This window comes from Stenella coeruleoalba (assembly GCF_951394435.1).
Source record: "Stenella coeruleoalba genome assembly, chromosome: 14".
Lineage (NCBI taxonomy): Eukaryota > Metazoa > Chordata > Mammalia > Artiodactyla > Delphinidae > Stenella > Stenella coeruleoalba.
In genome coordinates this window covers 57,744,030-57,769,801 of record NC_137160.1, presented here as the reverse complement: position 1 = coordinate 57,769,801, position 25,772 = coordinate 57,744,030, and the positions used below count along the sequence as shown (strand labels likewise).

General features: G+C 40.0%; 1 long non-coding RNA gene across 1 annotated transcript in view; it reads right to left on the bottom strand.

Annotated features, from left to right (window-relative positions):
- The window catches only part of LOC307197428, a 107,550-nt gene extending 96,234 nt beyond the window's left edge, over nt 1–11,316 (bottom strand). Inside the window, exons 1-2 of the long non-coding RNA XR_013831408.1 lie at nt 11,048–11,316; nt 9,475–9,567 (exon numbers count right to left, since the gene is read on the bottom strand). This is a non-coding gene — a long non-coding RNA (uncharacterized lncRNA). The remainder of the gene's footprint in view (nt 1–9,474; nt 9,568–11,047) is intronic.
- Between the last annotated feature and the right edge of the window lie 14,456 nt (nt 11,317–25,772).

Sequence of the window (25,772 nt, the reverse complement as noted above, 5' to 3'; positions counted from 1 at the left end):
CCAAACCTTACAAAATAGCACATCAGAACCAAATCTCAAGTTCAGGTTGTCTGTATAGCTTTGCTGTGCTGTAGTAGGGATTTAATAAATCCTCAAGTCTTTGACAAGCTGTTAGGTAGTAAAATTATCTTTCACAGGGGATTTAATTATTCCTTTTCGATGAAGTCTGGTCTATAAAAATGTTGCTACAAATAATCTGTCTCTCAGCTTTATAACGACGTAAGTGAATATCAGAAAGTATCTAAAGCAATTTGTTTCTTACTATATGTGATCTTTTTTTTTTTTAAAGCAGAGAACAAGCAAAAGGTAGGAAGAGCAAAGAATAAGGAAAGAAAAAGCCCCTGAACCTGTAAAATTAGAATCCAACTTTAGAAATAGCTAATGAAAGGTGTAGGGTGTGTTTTTTGGAAAGTATGTTATAGTTAATCATCTGCTGGTTCAATAACCTTCAAACTATAGTCTTATTAGCTTTAAAAAGCACCATCTTTTGAAAAGCCAATCAGGTCTGTGGATTGTATCGATGTCCATTTCAATGTTGTGATATTGTTCTATGTTACGCAAGATGCTATCCCTGAGGGAAACTGAGGGATAGGTACAGGGGATCTCTCTGTATTATTTCTTTCAAATGCACCTATGTAATAATATATATGTGTGTATATGTGTATGTATATATACACACACATATATATAATTCATTTATCTCAAAATAAAAAGGTTTTAAAGTATAATCTAAATAAGTCAATAAGAGTTTGACAGATCTATAGAGACTTTGCTTTTTCAACCTCTTCATCCACTGCAATAACCAACATGGTTAGTTGGTTAAATGTGTAACTATTGTCTTTACATCTCAAACTCACATTTTATTCTGAAGCATTAACAGTTATTCTTAGAACTGTCTCTCATCCCTGAAAAGCAAACATACTGTTTTTGTACTGGCAAAGACTTGTTAAAATAGCCATTAAGGCAAATGGATTTATCTAATTCCAACATTTTTTCCATCCAAAGTTATAAAACTTTCAGTTCTACCTAGATGTTGCTCATGAGGGTACAACGCATTAAACTACACAAAAATAAGTAAAAACTTACCTTCATATTTCTCACTAGAATTTAGTTTGTTAGTTTAATCTACCAAAAATATGTAAATTCTAGGGGCTTCCCTGGTGGCGCAGTGGTTGAGAGTCCATCTGCCGATGCAGGGGACGCGGGTTCGTGCCCCAGTCCGGGAGGATCCCACATGCTGTGGAGAGGCTGGGCCCGTGAGCCATGGCCGCTGAGCCTGCGCGTCCGGAGCCTGTTGCTCCGCAACGGGAGAGGCTACAACAGTGAGAGGCCCGCGTACCGCAAAAAAAAAAAAAATTTAAACTCTGAACTAACAAATTTTTCTTTCATTTTTTCGGTACTATAACAATTTATAAATTAAATATTTTTTAAAAGACTACTTTGTCTTTTAAAAGCTTTTAATTAAATGACTTTCAAAATACAAAAGTTGAATATCTTTTTATTTTTAAAGTAATAGTTTTTTTCTCTTGTTACTTTTCTAAATTTTTAAAAATTAGTGAAACTTTTAACCTTGAGATACAGATTCACATGCAATTATAAGAAATAATACAGAAGGATCCCATGTAATTATTACTGTTTCCCCCAATAGTAATATCTTGTGAAACTATAGCACAATATCATAACCAGGAAATTGAAACTGAAAACGATCCACTGATCTTATTCAGATTTCCTCAGTTTCACTTGTATTCATTTGTTTGTGTGTATGTGTTTATTTCCATGCACAGTTATATATTTTTTTATTCCATTAAGTTTTCAACCAGAAGGACATGGGACTTCATTTGTGTTTCTGCTTCTGGAAAGAGGAGATAGAGATTTTAGCCACAGAAAACAGAATCCACCCTGGAGTGTGCTGTTTCCCTGTGATAGCATGAAAATGTTCCACAGGGCTCCACAAAGAGCAATCAGCAACTGCAGAAAACACATGATGATTTTGGTGTTTTTTTTAAATAGATCTAACCTTTCTAGTGAACAAATCAGAACAATTTTCTAAAAATAGCAGGTTGTTGATACTTTATTATTAATCAATTAATTGATTTAATTAAGTATAGTTGATTTACAATGTTGTGTTAGTTTCGAGAGTACAGCAAAGTGATTTAGTTATACATACATATATTGTTTTTCAGATTCTTTTCCATTATTGTTTACTATAAGATACTGAGTATAGTTCCCTGTGCTATATAGTAGGTCCTTGTTGTTTATTTTATATATAGTAGCTTGTGTATGTTAATCCCAACCTTCTAATTTATCTCTCCTCTCCCTTCCCCTTTGGTAACCATAAGTTTGTTTTCTATGTCTGTGGGTTTATTTCTGTTTTATATATAAGTTCATTTGTATCATTTTTTTTTTAGATTCCACATGCAAGTGATATCACATGATACTTGTCTTTAAAGAAAAACACTAAATTATGAAAAGTCCAGAGAATGAAACCAAGAATTCATTCCTTGTAAACAGCTGTGATGATTTCTTACATCACTGATAGTGTCCTTGCCTTAAATTAACACACACACACAACACACAAACATACACATACTTAACATGTGTACACGTCTCTCTCACACACAAAAAGGCCAAGGGCCAAAGGCAAAATCAAACCAACACCCCAGCTAAAGTGGTGGTTTTCCCAAGTTGCAGATATTGTAACTCCTATAATAAATAGGAAAAAAACAAAAGGATTTTTGTTGGCAAAGCATGGAGGATGGTGATTATTTTCTCAGGAAAAAAGGGTTAGATGTCATATTTCCCCCTGTTTTAACACACATGAAAGAGCATTTAGAAAAACAAGATGCTTAAATCTTGTTAGGATAGGTAATCTCATGTTAGCTTAACAGACCCCGAAACTGTTTGCCCCAGAACTTTTTCCACCAGGACGTATCATTATCACTTGATTCGATTTTCCCACAAGCCTCTTTTCTCTCCACACTTCCTGAAGTAGATATGCTTGAGAGGAAAAAAATAGGAAGAAATACTAAAAAAAGAAGTGATCCAGAATGAAATATTCACGTAAGCCAGCCCATTTGAAATTTTCCCTTCCTCCCTTCCTTCCTTCCTTCCTTCCTTCCTCCCTCCCTCCCTCCCTTCCTTCCTTCATCTTTCTACTGTGTTGGGTCTTCGTTGCTGCGCACAGGCTTTCTCTAGTTGTGGCAACCAGGGGCTACTCTTTGTTGCGGTGCACGGGCTTCTCATCGTGGTGGCTTCTCTTGTTGCGGAGCATGGGCTCTAGGCGCACGGGCTTCAGTAGTTGCGGCGTGTGGTCTCAGTAGTTGCGGCTCACGGGCTTAGTTGCTCCGTGGCATGTGGGATCTTCCGGGACCAGGGATCAAACCCATGTCCCCTGCATTGGCAGGTGGATCCTTAACCACCATGCCACCAGGGAAGTCCCTGAACTATTCATTCATCTTGGAACCATCTGAGAATTTATGCCGTGGTCTTCGAGTATGAACCACAGAAAACAGAAAATGATGGAGTTTCAGGATTCGTGACACAGATCTACTCGTGGTGCCAGGTCCTGATCCTTCTCTCTGTGAGCCCTTGTTGTCTTGTGTTTGAACTTTTAGTTGAAAGCGGAATGAGAGAAGTCCTCAGGTTTTATGAACTCCAGGTATCTGTGAAGTGGGACTTGGAACTTTTCTCCCCCTGTCGTGCAAGAGTTTTCTAGTCAGGGACGGTGTTCTGAACCTTCTCTGTTCAGACCCAGGTATTCTGAAACCTACAGAGAGGTTCACAGGATGGAAGCAAAAGAGTTCAGAGGATTCTCTCTTTGCGCTCAGAGATGGACACTCTGCTAGCAGCCGGGTTGTGAAGGCCACGTACTGCACTTGAGTGCTGATGGCAGAGGAGGATGGTATCAGCCCAGAAACCTCATAAAAATCTGAATTTGTCAGCAGGAAGTCATTCTGCATTAATCATGAAAGAGAAGAACCTTTACAAACCATCTGTTCAACACATCACAGAGGCAGCAGTTTGTAAGCCAAAAGAATCTTTTTTTCAGTTACGCAGACACAAGCTTTCCTGGTGATGGCAAAACCAAGCCTCATCTGACTGTCACCAGGCACTGCGTGGGAGCCTGAGGTCAGGGCTTTCCTCCTGGCCTCGGTAGAAGCAGCTGGCAGAGGAGATGGACCTCTTTCTGATTAACCCAGTTCACCCATTTCCAAAGAGGGGACTGGCTTTTGCTCAATCTGGCAACGCAATTCTTTAGAAACACAGATTTTGGGCACCACCCCAGAACGGCACTCAGAAGGAAGGTCTTCCTGTGGGGCTAACAGAGGGGAGAAAGCCCTGCTTCCTGTACACACAGCATCTCCTGGTGAGGATTCAGCCTCTGACCCGGAAGACAAGGATTTGTGGCTTACAGAAATTTCCCTCTGTCTTTTACATTCACTTACAGGGACACTTCAACCAAACTGATCTGGTTAATAAACCAAAGTAAGAGGCTCCTTGTTCCCTAGCCACTGCAGCTGAAAATTATCTCTTCAACCCGTAGAAGCCTCTGCTAGCGTCCAGAATCAAAGGGTAGATTTAGGCTTATCTCTGCCCCGCAGGCTGGACAGGCTTTCGTGATGCCAGGCCAGGAGCAGCATTCCCAGGGATGGGGATGTTTAATGTCAGCGTGGGGTCCATAGGGCAGGGCTCGAAGGCCGTGACACTGACAGCTAAGCCACTGGTCTACTCTCTCCTTGGATTTCCTTTCTGGACAACCTCATCTTTACTCCTGCTGGGGAGCCGGCCTCTCTCTTTGAAGCTTGCATGAGCGAATGCACGCACACAAACACACACACAGACACACACACACACAGACACACACACACACACACACACCAGAAAACCTGTTAGTCTATAAGCTTCAAAGCTACCTAATATCTGATCCTTCCTTGTAGTGACTTGTTGATGCCACTGTTTCCACAAAAATGTGCCAAAAAAGTACATTTTTTTCTTCCCTGATTATTCTGAAATAAGCATTTAATTTTCAAAGATACTTAATGCTACAGGAAACTTTATAAATGCTCAGATGCCCTAATATAAAATGCTGATTTCTGCCTTAGATAGGGATGTAGTGTAGTAGTTAAGCATTCAGGCACAAGAACCAGACTTTCTGGGCTCAAACCTAATTCTGCCACTTACTAGAGATGGAATTTTGGTGAAGTTACTTGTTACCAAGTTTCCTTGTACCTTGATTTCCTCATTTGTACAGTGGGCCCAATGTCACCATCACTTACCTCGAGGGCTACTTTGAAGACTAATGCAGTCTGAGGGCTTTGAACCCTGCCTGGCACGTAGCCAATGAATGTGCTCTTACTACTTACTAACTATTGACTAGAGCTCCACAAGCAGGCTCCTCTGGAAACACTTAAGTAACAATTCACTCTTTTTTTTTTTTTTTGCAGTATGTGGGTCTCTCACTGTTGTGGCCTCTCCCATTGCGGAGCACAGGCTCCAGACACGCAGGCCCAGCAGCCATGGCCCACCACGGCATGTGGGATCCTCCCAGACCGGGGCACGAACCCGCGTCCCCTGCATCGGCAGGCGGACTCTCAACCACTGCGCCACCAGGGAAGCCCAATAATTCACTCTTGAGAGCATTTCACTGTTTCAAACTGCAGTCACATTCATTATGCTATTACCCAGTCCTAATCACAAGCCTCCAGCTGGGTGTGCTGTCCATCGTTACCTTCATTTACTGGCTGCACAAATGATCTCGGAAAAGGTGTTTCAGACGCAAAGTTCAGAGTCAGAATTAACCTTGGCTTTCCAACCTTTGGACCAGCACCCTTCCAATAACATTGAGATATTCAACCTATTTTGCTGATAATATGAATTATAATTATGATTTTCTTTGCTGTATAGTAAGATGTCTTCTAGTGTTCATGAAAAAAAATCATTCCTGTTTTTCAGGCAAATACAAAACTGCCCCTAGAAAAATGTGTGCATCCAAATTGAGCAATGATTTTGAAACAGTGGATCATGACCCTTTATCGGATAATGAAATCAATTTAGTGAGTGGCAACTAGCATTTTTTAAGAAAAATGAAATAGGATCGATTATACTATGATAGAACAGAAAATATCAGGGTACTATATTATTTTGTGAAGCTTTTATTTTAGTTATTTTTTCTTTGTGTGTGAGATTACTAGGTTGTAATGTAAAATGTATATAATTGGCAAGTGTATTTCACACCCATTAGGATGGCTATATTTGAAAACAACTATGGAAAATTACAAGTGATGGCAAGGATGTGAAGAAACTGGAACACTTGTACCTAACTGGCGGGAATGTAAAGTGATGATGCAGTTGTTTTAAAAAACAGTTTGGCATTTTCTCAGAAAGTTAAACATAGAATTATCAGATGACCCAGCGATTCCACTCTTCAGAAGCATTCAAAATAGGTATTCAGACTAATACTTGTACACAGATATTCACAGCCCCACTCTTCACAATAGCCAAGAAGTAGAAACAACCCAAAAGTTATCAACGGATGAATGCATAAACAAGATGTGGTATATCCACACACCAAATTATTATTCAGCCACACAGAGGAATAAAGTATTGTCAGATGCTACAACGCAGATGAACCTCAAAAATATTATGCTAAGTGAAAGAGGCCAGAGATAACAGCTCCATAACGTATGATCCCATTTATATGGAAGAGCCAGAATAGGTAACTCCACAGAGATTGGAAGCAGATTAGTGGCTGTTAGAGGCTACAAGGCTTAGGGCGTGGGCAGTGACTGTTTAAGTGGTGCAGAGTGTCCTTGGGGTGATGACAATGGTTTGAAACTAGAGAGGGGTGGTGGTTGCACAACACTGTGAATGTACTCAATACCACCGAATTATACACTTAAAAATGGTTAATATTATGTTACATGAATTTCACCTCAATTTTTAAAAATGAAAACAAGGTATTTCCAGTCTTGGGTCATCGTCAAAAAAAATCTGAAAACCACTGACATGGAGGGTCGTGTGTGGTCAGGTATGACTGTCCTCCTGGCACGGGGCCATGACACCTCCATATGTTTTGACCCTACATGGCCAAAGGGAAGCACCTTCCCTCCTCAGCTTCCACATTGAACCTGCTTCTTTCTGCTCAAGGAAGGGGAAATGGATTTCGAGAAAGAAGCTGCTACCCATGTTGGAATTTCTCAAGAACTGAGAGGAATCATGGGCTCCTTCCACCTTGAGAGCCACGTGGAGGGAGAGTGGGCAGCTTGACCTAGAGAAATGAGTATGGGGTTTAAAGGTAGATCCAGATTCAAATCCCAATGCTACCACACACTTAATCCGTGACCTGGGGAAAATACTGTATCCCTCTGTTTCTTCACGTGCCAGCTCTGCAATTTGTTGTGAGGATTAAATGAGATAATACATATGATGCTTGTAGAACACTGCTTAACAAACAGTACCTGCTATTATTACAAATTATTATTATTTTCCATCAGTTCTAAGCACCACATCTTTTCATGTTTCAACATCTCCAAAACCAGGATGTGTCTTGCAATTGAAAACAATCCATCATTTAATTGGCCTCATTTTTTTAAATCTTACAATAGACAGCCTCTTGGATTTGGTGAAATACAGCATTTGGAGACAACGGCTTTAGAGCAGTGAGTCTCAGCCCTGTAAGACCTAATGCCCCTTTGTAATAACAAATATTTTGGAATTTCCCTTTTAACCTGAAGTAAAACTTATAGTTAACATAACCAACCAATCTACACACATAAGTTTAAAACAATCAGTATACTGCTCCGACAGTCATATAAATAAGAAATTAAAGAGTAATTTGTACTAGATAATTGCATGTGTCCATATGTCAAAGCTTAATAACAATGATCACACCAGAAGATATGGTATTTTACTTATACGTAAAATCACTCCGAATGCAACAACCACGAAAATCAGACTGAGTCTGAGTATTGTATTGATGAAGCACAAACACACGAGTGATGTTGGTTGATGTCATTTTCTGAAATAGATAACTCTTGGTAAATTCTGAACAGAGTAATTTTCCCTTCATCCTCATGGTAATGGCATTCCTGAAATTTTTAGTGTGTATTTAAATGGTACAAAAATACTTTGTAATTACACATAAAATGAAATTAAGTTCTAGGTTCAGAACATTAATTACAGGTTTTTCATCTACACATGAATGTCCAGGACTATATCCACGTCATGGGTACATGGGAAAATTCACAGCACACGCGACTTTCTCATGCATTGCTAGGTGCCTACACTATCCCACAAATGCCAGTTGAGTCTCCCATTTGTGACAACTAAAAATGACCCCCTTCAGGTTTCCAAAATGGCTCCCAGAGGCAGTGTAGCTTCTGCTGAGAGCTGCTGTCCTCAGACTGGTGCCCTGCCTACGTGGGACTCTACAGTCCTTTAAATATAAAGGGGTCTCTTCTGTGCTGATGTGTGCAGATTACATTTGTGATGCGTGAAATTACAAGACCTCTCCAACCTGCAACCTTAAACCCCACTCCACTGCACCACGCCTCACATACCTGTATGCTGGGAAGACCAGGCTGTGAGCAGGGCCATTGCAGAGCTCCTGACACTGCTTTACCCTCCTTGGGATTCAATGCCCTTAGCTGACACATGGGATGACAATGCCTTCTTTATTTACCCCAGTTACCTCATAAGGCTAAGGTGTTGTGATGATAAAATATGACACCTGTTGAAAGCAGTAAAAAAAAACCCTACAACACTCTACAAATATTAGGTAGTGTTTTCATCACTAATCAAAATGTGAGTAGGGAAGAAATTTTAAACAGAATAAAAAGGTAGTATACCATGTACCAAACTGATGCTATGGCAATGGAACACCTGTCAATTTTATCCTTAAATAGTTGTTGTGGTCCTAAGATAATATATCTTTGGTCTGCTGAAAACAGCCTGAAGGGGCTTACACGTAACCAACCTCATCAATTAAAAAGTTAACTCTGGTTTAAAATTATCAAAGTGGAAGTTACAAAGATAAGCTGGACTAAGAAATAGCATCCCACAATCCTGGAAATGGTACTTCAGTCAACAGGAGAAAAATATGCCAGTGACTAGCATGATAGAGAAAACAATTTAGTAGCTTTTCTTTAAATCCAGTAACTCTTCTTCAGTCAAGTAACTCTTACTTAATCCTCAATAATATGGAGACACAAGTACCAGACGTTTCCACTGGTTTCACTTTCGCTGTGAAGAAACACTTGTTCCATCAGAAGGAAAAGGCATGCTGATTGCAGGTGGATAAATGGACAGTCTTAACAGGATGGATATATTATTTCAGAAAAGCATACACTAATCTTACAATAATTAGTAATTACTAATACGTCTGCCATGAGAATCAAAGGAAGATGTTTTGTTCAGAATTTACCCACAGCAAAACAAAGACTAAAGGTAAGAGATAACCATTTAAAAAGTGCACACCTGGGACTTCCCTGGTGGTCCAGTGGTTAAGATTCTGCTCTTCTACTTCAGGGAGCACAGGTTCAATCCCTGGTCAGGGAAGTTCCACACGTCCTGCGGTGAGGCAAAAAAAAAAAAAAGCACACCTTTCTAAATATCGAGAGACATCAAAGAGAAAAAGTAAATAAAACATGAAGGACATATATTTATGTTTGACATAAAATATAAAGTGTCTGCTTATATTTAAAAAACAATAAATGAATTTCCTGGCCGTCTAGTGGTTAGGACTCTGCGCTTTCACTGCTGGGGCCCAGGTTCAATCCCTGGTTGGGGAACAAATATCCCACAAGCTGCACAGCAAGGCCAAAAAATAAAAAAAATAAAAAACAATAAATACAAATAAAACAAAAACAGTTGAAATGCTTACCTATAGGAGGAGGGGAGAAGTAGGGTGGAGGTGGCAAAGATTGATGCTAGATTTCTTTAACTGTGCCTTGGAACCATGTACATATTTTATATGCAATTAAACAAAATTTAGCTCAAAGCAAAAAAGTAAATCCTAAAATCGTACGTAACATTAAACAATGAAATTAAGTATCTAGTTGGTGGCATAACCACACAGTGATTTTACTTCGAGCAACTCTAGTAGGCTATACCTTAAGTAAAAGAAGAAAAGCTCATAATCATAGTCATAATAATGATCATAATAATATAATTTTAAAACTTTTATACTAATCATAATGTTGGTGGGAGTGTTGGTATTGTTATTCTTAAATGATTGTGTGTGTAATGTCAGATAAGGTGAATGAGTAATTATGTTTGTATCTTTGAATACGGAGATTTTTGATGTGGGAAAACAGAGATAAAGATACGGGATTGATTCATTACCTTATTTTAAGAGAATATATCAGTATAAACCCCTGATATATTTTATCTTTAAAAAGCAATACCTATTTCCTAGTTCTGTTTACTAAAAGGCCTAGAAATAGTAACCAACCCAGGAGCAACAAGTTCCCACAGAACCCAGATTGCAGACTCTAAATACCATATCTCACTAAAAAGAAACAGGGCTTGCAGAGGGAACCCTTTTGCACTGTTGGTGGGAATGTAAATTGGTACAGCCACTGGGGAGAACAGTATGGAGGCTCCTTAAAGAAACTAAAAATAGGCTTCCGGGAAGATGGCGGAAGATGCGGAGATCACCTTCCTCCCCACAGATACACCAGAAATACATCTACACGTGGAACAACTCCTACAAAACACCTACTGAATGCTGGCAGAAGACCTCAGACCTCCCAAAAGGCAAGAAACTCCCCACGTACCTGGGTAGGGCAAAAGAAGAAAGAATAAACAGAGACAAAAGGATAGGGACGGGACCTGCACCAGTGGGAGGGAGCTGTGAAGGAGGAAAAGTTTCCACACACTAGGAAGCCCCTTGGCGAGCGGAGACTGCGGGTGCCGGAGCGGGGGAGCTTCGGAGCCGCGGAGGAGAGCGCAGCAACAGGGGTGCGGAGGGAAAAGCAGGGAGATTCCCACACAGAGGATCAGGGCCGACCGGCACTCACCAGCCCGAGAGGCTTGTCTGCTCACTCACCGGGGCGGGCAGGTCTGGGAGCTGAGGCTCGGGCTTCGGTCGGAGCGCAGTGAGAGGACTGGGGCTGGCGGCGTGAACACAGCCTGAAGGGATTAGTGCACCACGGCTAGCCGGGAGGGAGTCCAGGGAAAAGTCTGGAGCTGCCGAAGAGGCAAGAGACTTCTTCTTCCCTCTTTGTTTCCTGGTGCACGAGGAGAGGGGATTAAGAGCGCTGCTTAAAGGAGCTCCAGAGACGGGCGCGAGCCGCGGCTAAAAGCGCGGACCCCAGAGACGGGCGCGAGCCGCGGCTGAAAGCACGGACTCCAGAGACGGGCATGAGACGCTAAGGCTACTGCTGCCGCCACCAAGAAGCCTGTGTGCGAGCACAGGTCACTCTCCACACACCCCTCCCGGGAGCCTGTGCAGCCCGCCACTGCCGGGGTCCCGGGATCCAGGGACAACTCCTCAGGGAGAACGCACGGCGCGCCTCAGGCTGGTGCAACGTCATGCCGGCTTCTGCCGCCGCCGCAAGCCCGCCCCGCCCTACGTGCCCCGCCCACCCCCGGCCTGAGAGAGCCAGAGTCCGCGAAGCAGCTGCTCCTTTAACCGGTCCTGTCTGAGCGAAGAACAGACGCCCTCCGGCGACCTACACGCAGAGGCGGGGCCAAATCCAAAGCTGAGCCCCTGGGAGCTGTGAGAACAAAGAAGAGAAAGGGAAATCTCTCCCAGCAGCCTCAGAAGCAGCGGATTAAAGGTCCATATCACCTTGATGTACCCTGCATCTGTGGAATACATGAATAGACAACGCATCATCCCAAATTGAGGAGGTGGGCTTTGAGAGCAAGTTTTATGATTTTTTTCCCCTTTTCCTGTTTGTGTGACTGTGTATGTGTATGCTTCTTTGTGAGAGTTTGTATAGCTTTGCTTCCACCATTTGTCCTAGGGTTCTATCTGTCCGTTTTTTTTTTTTAATTTTTTTCGTAATTCTTTTTTTATTTTAATAACTTTACTACATTTTATCTTTATTTTATTTTACTTTATCTTCTTTCTTTTTTTCCTTCCTTCCCTCATTCCTTCCTTCCTCCCTCCCTCCATCCCTCCCTCCCTCCTTTCTTTCTTTCTTTCTTTCTTTCTTTCTTTCTACTTCAACTAATTCTTTCTTTCTACTTTTTCTCCCTTTTATTCTGAGCCGTGTGGATAAAAGGCTCTTGGTGCTGCAGCCAGGAGTCAGTGCTGTGCCTCTGAGGTGGGAGAGCCAACTTCAGGACACTGGTCCACAAGAGACCTCCCAGCTCCACATAATATCAAATGGCAAAAATCTCCCAGAGATCTCCATCTCAACACCAGCACCCAGCTTCACTCAACGACCAGCAAGCTACAGTGCTGGACATCCTATGCCAAACAACTAGCAAGACAGGAACACAACCCCACCCATTAGCAGAGAGGCTGCCTAAAATCATAATAAGTCCACAGACACCCCAAAACACACCACCAGATGTGGACCTGCCCACCAGAAAGACGAGATCCAGCCTCATCCACCACAACACAGGCACTAGTCCCCTCCACCAGGAAGCCTACACAACCCACTGAAACAACCTTAGCCACTGTGGACAGACACCAAAAACAACAGGAACTACGAACCTGCAGGCTGCCAAAAGGAGACCCCAAACACAGTAAGATAAGCAAAATGAGAAGACAGAAAAACACACAGCAGATGAAGGAGCAAGATAAAAACCCACCAGACCTAACAAATGAAGAGGAAATAGGCAGTCTACCTGAAAAATAATTCAGAATGATAGTAAAGATGATCCAAAATCTTGGAAATAGAATACACAAAATGCAAGAAACATTTAACAAGGACCTAGAAGAACTAAAGATGAAACAAACAACGATGAACAACACAATAAATGAAATGAAAAATACTCTAGATGGGATCAATAGCAGAATAACTGAGGCAGAAGAACGGATAAGTGACCTGGAAGATAAAATAGTGGAAATAACTACTGCAGAGCAGAATAAAGAAAAAAGAATGAAAAGAACTGAGGACAGTCTGAGACCCCTGGGACAACATTAAATGCACCACCATTCAAAATATAGGGGTCCTAGAAGAAGAAGAGAAAAAGAAAGGGACTGAGAAAATATTTGAAGAGATTATAGTTGAAAACTTCCCTAATATGGGACAGGAAATAGTTAATCAAGTCCAGGAAGCACAGAGAGTCCCATACAGGATAAATGCAAGGAGAAATACACCAAGACACGTATTAATCAAGCTGTCAAAAATTAAATACAAAGAAAACATATTAAAAGCAGCAAGGGAAAAACAAAAAATAACACACAAGGGAATCCCCATAAGGTTAACACCTGGCCTTTCAGCAGAAACTCTGCAAGCCAGAAGGGACAGGCAGGACATATTTAAAGTGAAGAAGGAGAAAAACCTGCAACCAAGATTACTCTACCCAGCAAGGATCTCATTCAGATTTGATGGAGAAATTAAAACCTTTACAGACAAGCAAAAGCTGAGAGTTCAGCACCACCAAACCAGCTCTACAACAACTGCTAAAGGAACTTCTCTAGGCAAGAAACACAAGAGAAGGAAAAGACCTACAATAACGAACCCAAAACAATTAAGAAAATGGGAATAGGAACATACATATTGATAATTACCTTAAATGTAAATGGACTAAATGCTCCCACCAAAAGACACAGATTGGCTGAATGGATACAAAAACAAGGCCCATGTATTTGCTGTCTACAAGAGACCCACTTCAGACCTAGAGATACATACAGACTGAAAGTAAGGGGATGGAAAAAGATTTTTCATGCAAATGGAAACCAAAAGAAAGCTGGAGCAGCAATTCTCATATCAGACAAAGTAGACTTTAAAATAAAGACTATTAGAAGAGACAAAGAAGGACACTACATAATGATCAAGGGATCGATCCAAGAAGAAGATATAACAATTGTAAATATTTATGCATGCAACATAGGACCACCTCAATACATAAGGCAAATACTAACAGCCATAAAAGGAGAAATAGACAGTAACACATTCATAGTAGGGGACTTTAACACCCCACTTTCACCAATGGACAGATCATCCAAAGTGAAAATAAATAAGGAAACCCAAGCTTTAAATGATACATTAAACAAGATGGAGTTAATTGATATTTATAGGACATTCCAACCAAAAACAACAGAATACACATTCTTCTCAAGTGCTCATGGAACATTCTCCAGGATAGATCATATCTTGTGTCACAAGTCAAGCCTTGGTAAATTTAAGAAAATTGAAATTGTATCAAGTATCTTTTCCAACCACAACGCTATGGGACTAGATATCAATTACAGGAAAAGATCTGTAAAAAATACAAACACATGGACGCTAAACAATACACTACTTAATAACGAAGTGATCACTGAAGAAATCAAAGAGGAAATAAAAAAATACCTAGAAACAAATGACAATGGAGACACGATGACCCAAAATCTATGGGATGCAGCAAAAGGAGTTCTAAGAGGGAAATTTATAGCAATACAAGCCCACCTTAAGAAACAGGAAACATCTTGAATAAACAACCTAACCTTGCACCTAAAGCAATTAGAGAAAGAAGAACAAAAAAACCCCAAAGTTAGCAGAAGGAAAGAAATCATAAAAATCAGATCAGAAATAAATGAAAAAGAAATGAAGGAAACGATAGCAACGATCAATAAAACTAAAAGCTGGTTCTTTGAGCAGATAAACAAAATTGATAAACCATTAGCCAGACTCATCAAGAAAAAAAGGGAGAAGACCCAAATCAATAGAATTAGAAATGAAAAAGGAGAAGTAACAACAGACACTGCAGAAACGCAAAAGATCATGAGAGATTACTACAAGCAACTCTATGCCAATACAATGGACAACCTGGAAGAAATGGACAAATTCTTAGAAATGCACAACCTACCAAGACTGAATCAGGAAGAAATAGAAAATATGAACAGACCAATCACAAGCACTGAAATTGAAACGGTGATTAAAAATCTTCCGACAAAAAAAGCCCAGGACCAGATGGCTTCACAGGTGAATTCTATCAAACATTTAGAGAAGAGCTAACACCTATCCTCAAACTCTTCCAAAATATAGCAGAGGGAGGAACACTCCCAAACTCATTCTACGAGGCCACCATCACCCTGATACCAAAACCAGACAAGGATGTCACAAAGAAAGAAAACTACAGGCCAATATCACTGATGAACATAGATGCAAAAATCCTCAACAAAATACTAGCAAACAGAATCCAGCAGCACATTAAATGGATCATACACTATGATCAAGTGGGGTTTATTCCAGGAATGCAAGGATTCTTCAATGTACGCAAATCAATCAATGTGATATACCATATTAACAAATTGAAGGAGAAAAACCATATGATCATCTCAATAGATGCAGAGAAAGCTTTCGACAAAATTCAACACCCATGTATGATAAAAACCCTGCAGAAAGTAGGCATAGAGGGAACTTTCCTCAACATAATAAAGGCCATATATGACAAACCCACAGCCAACCTCGTCCTCAATGGTGAAAAACTGAAAGCATTTCCACTAAGATCAGGAACAAGACAAGGTTGCCCACTCTCACCACTCTTATTCAACATAGTTTTGGAAGTTTTAGCCACAGCAATCAGTGAAGAAAAGGAAATAAAGGGAATCCAAATCGGAAAAGAAGAAGTAAAGCTGTCACTGTTTGTAGGTGACATGATACTATACATAGAGAATTCTAAAGATGCTACCAGAAAACTCCTAGAGCTAATCAATGAATTTGGTAAAGTAGCACGATACAAAATTAATGCACAGAAATCTCTGGCATTCCTATACACTAATGATGAAAAATCTGAAAGTGAAATCAAGAAAACACTCCCATTTACCATTGCAACAAAAAGAATAAAATATCTAGGAATAAACCTACCTAAGGAGACAAAAGACCTGTATGCAGAAAATTATAAGACACTGATGAAAGAAATTAAAGATGGTACAAATAGATGGAGATATATACCATGTTCTTGGATTGGAAGAATCAACATTGTGAAAATGACTCTACTACCCAAAGCAATATACAGACTCAATGCAATCCCTATCAAAGTACCACTGGTATTTTTCACAAAACTAGAACAAAAAATTTCACAATTTATATGGAAACACAAAAGACCCCGAATAGCCAAAGCAATCTTGAGAACGAAAAATGGAGCTGGAGGAATCAGGCTCCCTGACTTCAGACTATACTACAAACCTACAGTAATCAAGACAGTATGGTACTGGCACATAAACAGAAAGGTAGATCAATGGAACAGGATAGAAAGCCCAGAGATAAACCCACGCACATATGGTCACCTTATCTTTGATAAAGGAGGCAGGAATGTACAGTGGAGAAAGGACAGCCTCTTCAATAAGTGGTGCTGGGAAAACTGGACAGGTACATGTAAAAGTATGAGATTAGATCACTCCCTAACACCATACACAAAAAGAAGCTCAAATTGGATTAAAGACCTAAATGTAAGGCCAGAAACTATCAAACTCTTAGAGGAAAACATAGGCAGGACACTCTGTGACATAAATCAGAGCAAGATCCTTTTTGACCCATCTCCTAGAGAAATGGAAATAAAAACAAACAAACAAAAAACAAATGGGACCCAATGAAACTTCAAAGCTTTTGCATAACAAAGGAAACCATAAAGAAGACCAAAAGACAACCCTCAGAATGGGAGAAAATATTTGCAAATGAAGCAACTGACAAAGAATTAATCTCCAAAATTTGTAAGCAGCTCATGCAGCTCAATAACAAAAAAACAAACAACCCAATCCAAACATGGACAGAAGACCTAAATAGACATTTCTCCAAAGAAGATATACAGACTGCCGACAAACACGTGAAAGAATGCTCAACTTCGTTAATCATTAGAGAAATGCAAATCAAAACTACAATGAGATATCATCTCATACCAGTCAGAATGGCCATCATCAAAAAATCTGGAAACAGTAAATGCTGGAGAGGGTGTGGAGTACAGGGAACCCTCTTGCACTGTTGGTGGGAATATAAATTGATACAGCCACTGTGCAGAACAGTATGGAGGTTCCTTAAAAAACTACAAATAGAACTACCATATGACCCAGCAATCCCACTACTGGGTATATACCCTGAGAAAACCAAAATTCAAAAAGAGTCATGTACCAAATGTTCATTGCAGCTCTATTTAGAATAGCCCGGAGATGGAAACAACCTAAGTGTCCATCATCAGATGAATGGATAAAGAAGATGTGGCACATATATACAATGGAATATTACTCAGCCATAACAAGAAATGAAATTGAGCTGTTTGTAATGAGGTGGATAGACCTAGAGTCTGTCATATGGAGTGAAGTAAGTCAGAAAGAGAAAGACAAATACCGTATGTTAACACATATATATGGAATTTAAGAAAAAAAAATGTCATGAAGAACCTAGGGGTAAGACAGGAATAAAGACACAGACCTACTAGAGAATGGACTTGAGGATATGGGGAGGGGGAAGGGTAAGCTGTGACAAAGCGAGACAGAGGCATGGACATATATACACTACCAAACGTAAGGTAGATAGCTAGTGGGAAGCAGCCGCATAGCACAGGGAGATCAGCTTGGTGCTTTGTGACCACCTGGAGGGGTGGGATAGGGAGGGTGGGAGGGAGGGAGATGCAAGAGGGAAGAGATATGGGAACATATGTATATGTGTAACTGGTTCACTTTTTTATAAAGCAGAAACTAACACACCATTGTAAAGCAATTATACTCCAATAAAGATGTAAAACAAACAAACAAAAACTAAAAATAGAACTACCATATGACCTAGCAGTCCCACTACTGTGCAGATACCTTGAGAAAACCATAATTCAAAAGGACACATGTAACCCAATGTTTATTGCAGCGCTATTTACAATAGCCAGGACATGGAAACTACCTAAATGTCCAAAAACAGATGAATGGATAAAGAAGATGTGGCACGTATATTCAATGGAATATTACTCAGGCATAAAAAGAAACGAAATTGAGTTATTTGTAGAGATGTGAATGGACCTAGAGTCTGTCATACAGAGTGAAGTAAGCCAGAAAGAGAAAAACAAATATATTAGTGCATATACATGGAATCTAGAAAAATGATACAGATAAACCTATTTGCAGGGCAGGAATAGAGACGTAGATATAGACAATGGACATGTGGATATGGCGGGGGGGAAGGGGGGCTGGGACGAACTGGGAGATAAGGTTGACATATATACACTACCATGTGTTAGATAGATAGCTAACGGGAACATGCTATAAATCACAGGAGCTCAGCTCTGTGTTCTGTGACGACCTAGATGGGTGGGATGGGGTGGGGTGTGGGAGTGAGGTCCAAGAATAAGGGGATATATGTACACATACAGCTAATTTACCTCATTGTACAGCAGAAACGAACACAACATTGTAAAGCAATTATTCTCCAATAAAACAAAACAAAACCACAAACAGGTAGAATTTTTAAAAAAAAGGAAACAGGGCTTGCAACATCTTTTCAAACTAGATATCAAAAACAAAACCTATCAAATATAACTTGGATCATATCAAACGGACTCAGTGTCCTATTTAAATAAGCTCCCCTTGGCTAAGAGTAGGACAATTAGAGTATCAATAAGAATAACAATGCAGAGCATTGAAACATATTAACTATGTTTAGTGTTTGGTTATGTTTGAGGACATTAGCAAACCAACTCATTGTACTAGTAATCAAAAAGAAAGACTTAAGCATTTATCCTGTCTGTCCAAGGGTCCAGGCAGCAATGATCAAAGCAGTAAACACTAAATAAAAAGAGTCAACCAGACAGTATCTATCACCTTGTGGAAGTAAGTAGTACTACCTAGGAAGAGCTCTTGGGGGGAAAAAAGAAAGAAAATAATTGAAATCTAGTCAAGCATCTAGATAAAACTACCATTTTACTGGAAGTACAGATGATGGAGGAACAAACCTGTTAAATGACACCACGGGGATACAATCAGCAAATCCACACTGTGAGAAAATGTGTAGGACAAACAACCCTGTTAATGAGATAAAGGGCTGGGGTGGGGAAGAGTGGGAGAGTTTATAAACAGATTTCAGTAACTGCTAAATCAACTGTTACGTATGAACCTTACCTGGATCCTGATTCAAAGAAACAAAGTACAAAAACCATAAATAGCACAATTGGGGAAAGGTGAGTACTAACTGGATATTTGACAGTATTATGGAATTACTCTTTGGCAGGATGGGGGAAGGTGGTGGTTATTGATATTGTAATTATGTTTGAAAAGGGAAGTCCTTGTTTTTTTAAAGATATATAGAGAAAAATTCACAGATGATATGACATGACATCTGAAATTTCCTTCAAAATAATTCAGAGGGGGTAGGTATTGGGTGGGAGTACAGAGGAAAAAAAGATTGACTGTGAGTTGATAAGTATTGAAGCTAGATGATTGGTCAAGGACGGCTTATTGTCTCTACTTTTGAACATATTTGGAATTTTCCAATATAAAAAATGTTAAATGTATGAAAACAAAAATGTTGTAAACAAAGCATTCAAAAAAGAAACTACTAATAGTAGTTAGTTAAAAGATAAAAGACCTTAGAATAGTCATAGGAAAATGTCACAGATTTTCAGAATAATAGTTTTGAGAATGATAAACCATATGGTGAACAAAATTTATCCATCTAAGAAACACAGTGAAACTTTTGTTTATGTTAACTGTGTGCCTGTTGGCTGGCTTTTTGAAAAAGTTATTTTGAAAAATCCTTGAAAGTAACTAGAGAATTAAATATGGCAAAAATTTTGACAAACTACGGAGTTGGACTTTTACCAAGTTGGACATAAGATATATAATCTCCACTGTAGACAAGCTCAGGCAGGAAAATTAACCTAATCACTCAAAGGGATGAGAAATGTGATATTTTCTGTTATACTTGCACAATCAAAAATTTTAAACCGGTTATATTTATTTGTACAGTTTCCTTTGAAATCAATGGGAAAAACACAGAAGAACTTAAATATGCACCCCGACATAAATGTGTTCTCAGAGTTGAGGGAAGCTCTTGCATTTCTGCAGGTACAAGGAAGTCATTCATTCACTGGTCCTCAGTCAGCCAGTCTCTTGAAACACGGCCATTAGGACTGCATGAATCTTATAAAGCAAAACCTCTGAAATAGTCCTCCCCACTGAGATTTAGCAAACTAAACTTCCTTTAATAATTCTTTCATATGCTTAAATAATTCCCTCTAGAATATTAACTTACCCAGTTGAAAGAAAGAAAGGCAAGCATGCCATATTTTATATTTATCCAGAGTCACTTGGAAAACCATTAAGTGGTACCACATGGGGATGCTGACATGCTACAGTGAAGTGGTCTTTGTGCCTTTACATTTGTAGGAGGCAGAGACACAGAAGGCGCTAGATCGGCAGTCAGATACTCCAGTACTTATCAGCTGCATGAGGTTGAGCTGGTCCCACTCTCCTCACCTGTAAATCAGGACTCCAAGTGTAGAAGAGGGTAACAGAGGGAGGGCCTTGAACTTTCAACGTTCATCACAGGTTTTATGCTAGTGAGTTGGACCATGCTTGACTCAACTTTTTATCAATAATAGCAAACAGTCAATGGCCATGAATTTCCAAGTACTGTGTTCAGTACTCAGATGGAAAGATAAGTAAAAATATGAGTAAAATAATACAAAAATATGAGTAAAACTCATATGCAAATATGAAACAGATTCAAACCCATGAGGGTTCACACATGAGCAGGTAAGTAATATAGAACAATGTTTTTAAATAATATGTGTCTCCCAGAAGGTCTCTCGGGGTAGTGTTTATTGGCTCCAAATCTCAAAGAATGAGTAGACAATTACTAGCAGAGAAGAGGGGAGAGGCGTGGGGTGGGCAAAAGGACGTTCAGGGTAAAGGAAAGGCTCAGAGACAGAGTTAAAGAAAATCCAAGGACATTGAGTAAATATCCCAAAGTGGCTTACACATGGGAGAAGATGCTGAGAAGGGGTGGGTTGAGAACACTGTGAAGGGCCATGACTGCCCTACATAAGGCATTTGTGCTTTATTCTGTGGGCTCTTGGGAACCAATGAAGATTTTTCATCCAGGGAAGCCCATGATAAGTTTCTTGTTCCTCTCACTGTAGTCAGTCTCCCCTGATGGAGTCCTACTCTTCCCAGTAACAGTGCCAATAGGACCCTACTTTTCTTATTCAGAAACGTCCAGGGAACTTTATACAGAGCACTGTGGGCACTGCTCCCCGTGCTGCATTGATAAAACGTAGCTGAAATTGCTCAATTTATGCAACTGCTGTTATTTTTTGAATTTTATTTATTTTTTTATACAGCAGGTTCTTATTAGTTATCCACCTTATACATATTAGTGTATACATGTCCATCCCAATCTCCCAGTTCATCTCACCACCACTGTACCCCATGCCGCGAGTTTCCCCTCTTGGTGTCCATACGTTTGTTCTCTACATCTGTGTCTCTATTTCTGCCCTATGCAACTGCTGTTTAGGGTTGGTTTTCATTTTAGACCTTATATACACAAAACAGGAGAATTCCTTCTCCAGACTGTATCTGGACGGATTTGTTCATTGTATAAGCTCTGAGACAAACTCTTTCAAACCATTAAGGTTAATTTCTTTTCCTGGGTGACATATGACGTATTTGTTTTCTGGAAGAGTTCATGTAACTCCCAAATGTGTCCCTGAGAATATGTGAATTATGATGGAAGAATCTTTCCTATTTACAGCTGAGAAAGCCAGCATTTATCTAACATCTTCTTCAAACACAATACTATATAAGTTACAAGCTTCCCAGGAATTACAAAGAAAGAAAAACAAGAGAAAGGCTCGTTTCTGTCCTTGTGGGGGGTAGGGTGACAATCTAAGAGGAGAGGCTGCATAAGCACAAATGAAAATATCGAAAACACTTTGTTAAAAACATATTACGGGGGCTTCCCTTGTGGCGCAGTGGTTGAGAGTCCGCCTGCCGATGCAGGGGACACGGGTTCGTGCCCCGGTCCGGGAAGATCCCACATGCCGCGGAGCGGCTGGGCCCGTGAGCCGCAACTACTGAGCCTGCGCGTCCGGAGCCTGTGCTCTGCAACGGGAGAGGCCACAACAGTGAGAGGCCGGCATACCACAAAAAATAACCCCCCCCCACAAAAAAAACATATTACGGTGACATTTAAATATGACATACTTAGAAGAGACGATCTCCCCAAAACAAGATTTCCTGGTATCTTTCGTGGAACATGCTATTATGCTTCTATCAAAGCTTTTAAAATAAAGCTTGCCAGGAAAAGAAATGTAAAATATAACTTTACTTGGTAAAAGCTATCATTCTAATTTTGAGCTCTTAATGTCAGTTTTAACCTAAGCCTTTTTCTTCACTGAGAGTTCTCATGCTTGGGTACAGAAAATTATGTATTTTTTCCTGCTTTCTATGTCGTCATTTTGTTAGGTGAAAGTTCTGAAAGCAAAATCTTTTTTGTTGTTGTTATTGAAGTATAGTTGATTTACAATGTTGTGTTAGTTTCAGGTATACGGTAACATGTATATATTCTTTTTCAGATTCTTTTCCCTTATAGGTTATTACAAGACATTGAGTATACTTGTAGAGAGTAGTTGATATAATAGTTTACCCAGAAGAATGGCAACTCCATGGAAATAAGAGGGATCAGCGTGACATTCTTACCACCCCTCACTCGGAATGTTCATGCCAGCAGGCTCTGTAGCATGCATGTAGGACCATCAGAAATGCTTTCTAGATGGATAGCTCAGACCCTCAGTCCCTTCTCTAAAATTTCAAAACCCGCAATGCTCCAAAAACCAAGTGTTTGTCCAACTTATTGGTGACAAAACCTGCCCTGCACTGGTAATTGGGTATGTTACTTATTCCATCTAGTATGAACATGTTTTCCTACAAAAACGTAAATGTTTGATTGTAGAATGCTGTCCCAACCCCCGACTGAGCACAGCTATGTAATTTATGCTTTATCATTTAATACTTTGAAAATTCTGAATTCTGAAACAAATCTGGCCCCAAGGGTTTCAGATAAGAAATCATGGCCCTGGAATAGCAGGGATTGATTAAGCACCTTTCATGTTCAAGGTGCTGTACACAAACATCTCATTTGATCCTCACCATGCCCTATGAATGAGGTATTAATATCACTGCTCTAATGATGGAGAAACTGAGGTCCAGCAAAGTTAAGCAATTCATCCAAGATCCCATATCTCAGAAGTGATAGAGCAAAGACTCAAACCTGGGTCTGTTGGATTCCAAAGCCCATGTTCATTGCACTCTGTCTGAGGCTTCTCTGCAGCTCTTTCTCATCACATGTCTATTCACCAGCCCCATCAATCACCCCCTGATGGTGGCCATGGGTTCTAGGATCCTTCCAGGCTGTATAGATGCCAAGGGAGAGAATGGTATTAAGCGTCGATGAAGAGCTCATTTCTCTTCTTGCCCCTTCAAACGAACAATGGGTGTCTTCCTGCAGACCTACGTTTTTATGCCGATTCATTGCCATCTAGTGGTTATTTTAAAAAGATGAGTTTTACGTAAAATATTAGGATGACGTACACCATTTTTAACAGGTGGGGGAGTTGGTCCTTGGATGCTGTTGAAAAAAATAAGATTTGCAGTAAAAAGGAAACTAACCTAAGAAAATATCTATAACATGAAATAAATTTTCATTTTTACATCCTTCAGGTGAACGACTAGCAAGATGGATGGGTTTTGATAAGGCTTTATAAATATCTCATCTATTAAAAACTGACCTAAATAATCAGATTAAATCTCTGATTTAATGTATGCTGCTTAGGAAAATAAAAGCTTTCTCTAAAACCATTTCTTCAGCCTTCCTCTAAACATTGCCAGGGATCGTCTCTGTTCCTATTATAATATTTACAATGCAAATTAATAGTTGCCATGTTCTCCGCTTCATGAAATTAAAAAGTCATTCATATCCTCATTTACATACTTTCCTCTCAGATGAACTCTCACTCATCTTTGGTAACGATGAAATAATTTATAAACTTGAAAGTGGGCTCAAGGAAATCACAGCATTGCCCACCAAAAGAAAAGTTTTTAGGTATTGTAAATACTTATTTAATATTTATTGAGCTTCTGGAAAGTCCTGTAATAGATCCAAATATGAACTCAGCAGTCTCTTGGCTTCAAGTGGCTTAGAATCTAAAGGAAGAAGATTGGCAAGTACATGTTAAGGAGAAATACAGAATATGATGCAAGAGAATCCAATGTATTTGGAGATGGGAACAGTCCAGGATTAAAGTCCTGAAGATGCCCACTAGCTTGCTAGTTTCAGAGGCCAGGCCCTGGGAACTTCATGACACCAAAGAGTTCTCAGATATATTGAGATCAAGTTAACTATCCAATTATTGGACCAACGAGAGAGTTAAAGTTGCTTCGGGGTTAAAAATGGGTACCCTTGGTAACCAAGGCACAGCTGTCCACCTTAAACCATCAGAAAGAAAGTCATGCATATGTCAGAATTGGGGGGGGGTCTTCCCTTACACGTTGACTGTGGGTTAAACAGTGCATCTTGCAAGGAGGGAACATGATAAAATGAAGCAGACTCAGGACTTCCCTGGTGGTCCACTGAGTAAGACTGTGCTTCCACTGCAGGGGGCACGGGTTCGATCCCTGGTCGGGGAACTAAAATCCCACATGCCACACAGCCAAAAAAAAAAAAAAAAAAAAAATGCAGATTCCCCAAATTCACTTTATTTTCACATTATGTGGTTTGAAATAAAGAAAGAAAAAGAAATCTTCTACTTGCCGTAAGTGTAGGGATGTAATGAGGGGCCCCTAGCAGGGCACCCAAAGTCCTTTCTTTTTGAAAACTCACAAGACCCATTATGACTTAGAAGTGGCCCAGTGCCATTTGTCCCTGTTTTTTCCTTTTGGCATGTTTCTCACGTGCCCCTTGGTCTTTTAATTCTGAATTGTGACACTGTCTTGTTTTGGTACAAACGTTTACTTATGGGGTCCTGTTCACAGATTTCATTTCATCCAAGTAAAAACCCAGTAGTTTTGTGCTTTCCTTATTTTTGCTGCTGGGTGGCTTAATAAGAACAAAGGCAAGACTCAATACAGACAGAAGAACCTGATGATTTGCAACAGGGAGGATGAAGGGTGCATGTCACACCGGGGAGGGGCTTCTGAGCAACTGCCCAGAGGCACCGCATGTGATGAGAGTAGAGAGGAAGGGACAAGGGACCCCGGGGAGCATCCAGTTGCTCTGCTCTTAACGAAGACTCACAACATCCCCCATTTATTCCTGAAATTGATCCACATCCTCATTAGGGAAACCAGAGGCTCTCATTTAGGGAAGGCCAGCATGGAATGCACCCCTTTGTCCATTTGGGATATTAAAGTGATAAAATTACTAAAACGATTTCCAGGGCTCTTAATATATGTATAAATGTCATCTGAGGCTTTAAAAAAAGCAAGGCTTTGGATGAAGTATAAAACTCCCTGGTGTGTGTATTCACAGCACATGCTCTATTGGAAGGCAACAATAGAGTCGCGTGTGTGTGGGCACCAGACCTAAATCTAGACTTCTCAGGTTCAAACCCGACCAGCTACACTGGGCAAGTTCCTTGGTCCTGTGTCTAGATTCCATTATCTGTAAAGAGCGAAAGTAACAGGACTTACC